The following is a 6,000-nucleotide window of genomic DNA, read 5'->3' as shown; positions in this document are numbered from 1 at the left end:
ATACAGATCCATTGAAACTCATGTGTATGAGCTTTGTGTACAAGAGCAATTGAATATTGAGAAAATGTCCCAGCCCAGTCCAGATCAAGTCTATAAGTCTGATATTAGCCCACATGTCTGATACTAATCTATAAAGCCCTCTTCAGACTCACAAAACACATGCAATGATGCCAAATGCAGGTTGATCACAGGCCAGTGGGTGCAGTCTTGTGGCGACAGACCATGCCTGTGTCTGACCTTTATTCAGGAACCTGACCTGTCCCCTGAGCCGCCGCCTGGGGAAGGAAGACTCAGGAGGTCACGGGGGAGGAGGGGCTGAGGGCTCTTGGGTGGACTGACTGCCCAGGGGTGGGCCAGTCTAGTGGGCTGTGGGGCTTACAGTGCCTTCCCCAGAACCCACCCCAAGGGACTAGGAGGCTGGCCCACCACTGCCTGCTCACCAGCCTGTAGTGGGAAATGATGGGCTCAGCAGAAGGTGGGTAGCCTCGGCTGAGTCCCACCCAGCTCTGCCCCCGGCCCACTCCACTGTCCCTCCCTGAGCCTGGCTCCAGCCCCATGCCAGTTATACTGGGGACGTTAGACAAAAGGATGCCCCACCCCAACGAGGAACCTGCTGCCTTCCTTACGGGGCATCCTTAAGTGCCATCAAGTCCGTCTCGATCCGTGGCAACCGTGAGTGCAGCAGCAGGCCCTCCACTGCATTCTCGGTGGCTGCTATGTGGGAACCCACTGTCAGCATCTGTTTGCACCCGTGTCATTCCAGGTCTGCGGCACCCCGCCCCCACCCCGCTCGCCCACAGTACGAAGCGTGAGAGCCTTCTGTGGTGCGTTCGGTGGCCTTCACCACCCATCATTCACATGCCTTGGTTCTTCCCTCCAGCACCCCATTGCCCGTGCACACGAGGCAATGGTGTGGCCCTCTTCTGGGTCAGGCTCTCACTTCGAGCACTGGTTTTCCCGCTCCTGACCGGCTCCACGGGCACGGGTTGTGGGTCTGCCCGGTGGACCGATTGGGCAGGGGCAGGGGGGAGAAGAGTGGGAGGGGTTTCCAGCACCAAACAGGTGAGGGTGGGGGGTCCAGGAGACATAGCTCCCAACCAATAGAGGGGAGACAAGGAAAGGGTGGGAGTGGAGAAAGGGTCTGGATTGGCCTGGCGACAGGTGCAGCAGGGACTCTGGCTCATGGGCATCCCCTGCAAAGGAAAGGGTACTCTGGAGAGGCAGCTGCCAGCACAGCGTAAAAATCCTGATCTCGCATCCGGCAGGGGCTCAGGTGAGCTGACGGTCTCTCAGTGTTCCACACTGCAGCACCCCATTAATGAACTTGTTCTATTTGAACCTCCTCTCGGACTCTGGTCTGAATAGAGGGACTCTGGTCCCTCATCTGAAACTTCCTTGGGAGCCCAACATGAAGTCTTGTAACCACAAACCTCTTCCTGGTCGCCTAACCCGCTGCCGTGGAATCGAACCCATGTCCACTCCTAGCCACCCTGGCCTGTGCAGGACCACTGCTGCCCCTGGTGCTGGAGGCCGAGTTTCAGAGACGGTAACTCTGCCAGAGTAGAAAGCCCTGACTTTCCCAAGGAGCAGCTGCTGGTTTGGAACTGCTGACCTTGCAGTGAGCGGCCCAGCCCATGACCATTATGCCACCAAGGCTCCGCTTTCCTGACAGATCAAGTCAAATGAAAGCCTTGGCCACGTCTGCCTGTTCTCTGTGTGAGTGTGCTGGTTGGCTGGTTCTCCACACGGAGGTCAGGCCGATACCCATGGCCGTGGTCTTCGCTCTTCACCACCAAGTGCCGACCAGCCCTCTGCGCATTCAGCAGGGCAGATAGTGACTCCTGCTGCAGGTGTCACTGTGTGTGCCCAGTGCTGACGCCCACATCTGCATCGTGCAGGGCGGCTTCTCTGGTCAGTCACTCCGCACACAGATTGAGTACGTGCAGTGAAAGGTAAGCCCCGGTGCCCACCTTTCCTGATTTTAAGCCCACACAGGTCCCCTCCTCTGTCAGAATGACTGCTTCCTGGTCTGGACCCCATGAGGCGACGCAGAACGTAAGGTGACAAACGCGACAGACCGGTGGTATAAGCTGTGGAGTGTGTTGGCGCAGGACGCTGGGCTAACAGATGCCTACCATGGTGGGCATGGCTCTGAGCCTGGACAAAGGAGAGGCTGGGAGGACTCTTGTGGGAAGCTGAAGGCATTGTCAGTGAAGGCTCCGAAGGAAATCCAGGGACCTGTTGGAAACTGAAGGAAGGGGGATCCTTGGCAGGGTGTGTCAGAAAGCCTAGTGGAGTTGGACCCTGCAGTTCTGCAGGATGGGCTTGGAAGCAGTGAACTCCCATATGGAACGGAGGGGTTTTCCAAGCAGCGTGTTGAAGGTGCAGCCTCTTTTGCTTTGTCAAGTTCAAGATCAACTGAAGGAAATCCTATAGGACAGAACGGAACCAGGACTTGATGATTTGAGAAATCATCAGCCTACCCAGATAACAAGACACTACATCGCACTCATGAGTCAGGACAGGGTTCTCAAAGGGTGCTGAGAGGGTGGGCGGGCAGACTTATGCCAACACAGTCCAAAGATCAAACAAAGCGTTCAACCATTCCAAACTCTGGGTGATGGGTAGACCCCTCAGCTCAGCAAATGCTGAAAACAGGCTTGCTTGGGCAGGAACTGTGGACAAGCCGTCCCCATGATGCCGTGACTCCCCATGACTCACACAGGGGACTCACAGGGTTCGTGAGCATGTCGCCCTAGGAGCAGCACTGCCACGCGGGGCAGAGGGGACACTGGCACATGGAGCCAGTCGACTGCAAGCGGGTGGAGCCAAGTGCACCCCAGTCAAGGCCTGGAAGCACAGGGGTGACTCCCAGACCTGGAGGCCCCATGCCTGGGTGCTGCTTGCACGAGACCCCGCCCAGTCCTAGCCATCCTCACAGCGGCTCTGACGGAGCGCCTTGTTGCAGGCACCGTGCCAACCCACTTCATCAAGGGCCTTCTCTTGTGCTGCCCTCCACTTTTACCAGCAGGATGGCCTTCTCCCAGGACTTCTCTCTCCTGCGAACATGTCCAGAGCCCACGAGGTGAAGCCTCTCCATCCTTTCCTCTCAGGAGCACTCTGGCTGATTTCTTCCAGGACGGATCTGTTTGTCCTTTTGGCCTTCCGCGGTACTCTCAACAGTGTCCACCGCCGCTGTGGTGCAACTGTTACCCATCTTTCTTTGATCTTCCTCATTCAGTATCTATATTTCGCATGCACAGGAGGCGATTGAAAATACCGCAGCGTGGGCCAGGCACACCGTAGTCCTCAAATTAACACCCTTGCTTTTCAACCCCTGAAAGAGGCCTTGTGCAGCAGATGGGCCCAAGATAATAGAGCATGTGATTGCTTCACTGCTGCTTCCATGAGATGAAATTCTTGGGCCCAATAATTCCTCTGTTTCTTCCATTTTTATCTCTTTTGTGAATGGAAATGTGTCTAATTACTCTATGCCCATCCAGCTACTGTATATTAGAAGCAGATAAGTTGTCTTCTAGTGTCACCCCCTCATGCCAGTTTTAGAGGATTTAGGATGGCGAGATTTGGGGATTTTGAATGGAGACTTAGGTAGGATTCTGGAGTTGAAAAATCTTACCATAGTGAATGAGCGGGGGAGTGTGGAGTGGAGACCCAAAGCCCCATTTGTAGGCCACTGGAGATCCCCTTACAGAGGGTCTTGGGGAGGAGAGGAGACAGGGTGAGATGTAGCGAAGATGAAAAATACAACTTTCCTCTAGTTCCTAAATGCTTCCCCTCCCACCACAGTCATGATCCAAATCCTACCTTGCAAGTCTGGCTAGACCAGAGGATGTACACTGGTACAGATAGGAACTGGAAACACAGAGAATCCAGGGCGGATGATCCCTTCAGGACCAGTGGTGAGAGTGGCGACACTGGGAGAGCAGAGGGAGGGTGGGATGGAAAGAGGGAACCGATAACAAGGATCTACATGTGACCTCCTCCCTGGGGGACGGACAACAGAGAAGTGGGGGAAGGGAGACGTGGGACAAGAGCAAGATATGACAAAATGATAATTTATAAATTATCAAGGGTTCATGAGGGAGGGGGTTGTAGAGAAGGAGGGGAAAAATGAGCTGATGCCAGGGGCTTGGGTGGACAGCAAATGTTTTGAGAATGAAGAGGGCAAGGAATGTACAAATGTGCTTTACACGATTGATGTGTGTATGGATTGTGATGGGAGGTGTATGAGCCCCTGATAAAATGATTTTTTAAAAGATTCTGGAGCTGGTACTGGGTGGGTGGCACCCTGGGAGGACCTGTAGATGGAGTGAGGTTTGGACTGTAGTGAGCAGAATGACCGCCCTCCCCTAGGGATGCCCATGATGTTGGCTCTGGGGCCTGCCGATTCCGTGACCTTACACAGCAGAGAGGGGTTCAAGTTGCAGGTGGAATCAAGGGGAAGGTGCTGCCCAGCTGACTGGCATTGAGAAAGAGCTGGCCCGTGGTAACTAAAAGAGGTCTTAAAAGTGGGCGAGGCAGAGAGAGGAGGCATCCTGAGGAGATCTCTGCCTGATCTTGCTGAGGTTAAGATGGACGGGAGGGACCATGAGGCAAGGAATGCGGGCACCACTGGGGCCTGGGGAAACTGAGAACAGAGTCTCCCCTAAAGCTTCCAGAAGGAAAGAGCCTGCTGACCAACGGCCCCTGCTCGGCCCAGGGGGACCCTTTTGAGTTCTTGGCATAGCACAACAATCGGTGTTCTTTTCAGCCACGGAGTCTGTGTGGCAAGTTGTGACCACAGCCGCAGCTGCGGGATCACAAACAGCTGCAGGCAGGCCAGGGGGCTCTCGCGGGGGTTGTTTTTTTTTTGGGGGGGGGGTGAGGTGGCTGAGCAAGCAGCAGCTCTCGTGAACAATGGCTGGTCCCACCTCCCAGCCACAAGACTTGGCTTCCCATTGTCAGAGATGCCCGCTCCCTCTCACTGGCTCCCTGCTAAGCCCCATCCCTTCTGGGTCATGGAAGGAGACTTGTTACGGTTAGGAGGTGACGTGGAGCCAGGAGAGGGAAGAGGGCAATGCAACACGGGGCTGGAGTCCTCGGCGCTTGGCAGTTCAACCCCTGGTTGTATAGCGTGAGGATGTGTAGGAGAAGGAGTCAACCCCAACCATAGGAACAGAGCCGCCACCAGGGCTAGGGAGGTGTCATACTGAAGCCCTAGGCATTTCCCCCAACTCTGAGACCTCATGACACCAGGGATTGCTCCAGCTCACAGCCTGTAAATTACAGGATCCTCTCCTTCCACCTTTAACTTCCACCTTCCAGCTCCTGGAAGGTTAGCATTCAGGCAAGTCTGCTATCCACCTGTCTCCTCCCTCCAGCAGTGCCCAAGCCTGGCCCATAGTGCTGCCTACTGTTCAAAGCCCTTGTGGAAACTTGTATCAGTTTCACTTCCTCCAATACTGCCATGGGTTGAACTGGGTTTCTAAGAAATATATGCGGTAAACCCTAGCCTCCTTGCCTGTCATAATCCCGCTTGGAAATGGGTTCTGTGTTGTGTTCATGAAACAGGGTTCATGTGGGCTGTATCTTGAGTCGGTCTCTTTTGCGATATAAAAGAGATTAAACAAACAAGCAAACGGAGAGGGAGGTTAGTTGTGCTTCTGGTGAGGGACTAAAGGAAAATGTGGACCTGTGATTAGATCGTGAACAGGTGGTGCTTATTACGCAGTGCCCGAGAACTTGTCTGGATTATGTTCACCTGCTTGGTGGAAGGTAGGATGCGCTTTAACGTGAACTGTGCAACAGGGAAGGCTTCAAGAGATGAAACACTTCCATGCAAACTAAGGACACCTATCCTAGTACGTTCACCAGGGTTGTGGCGACTAAATGTTTTGTTAGAGAATGAAGCTTGCTACTGAGGGATCTAATCAACTACTAGCGCAGAAAACCCATCGGCTTAGCCTCAAGGGAACACGGGAGATGACTGCGTCTACGTTT

The sequence above is a fragment of the Tenrec ecaudatus genome, chromosome 4, assembly GCF_050624435.1.
Source record: "Tenrec ecaudatus isolate mTenEca1 chromosome 4, mTenEca1.hap1, whole genome shotgun sequence".
NCBI classification, from domain to species: Eukaryota; Metazoa; Chordata; class Mammalia; order Afrosoricida; family Tenrecidae; genus Tenrec; species Tenrec ecaudatus.
The sequence above is the reverse complement of the archived record's forward strand: the minus strand, read 5'-3'. Positions refer to the sequence as shown.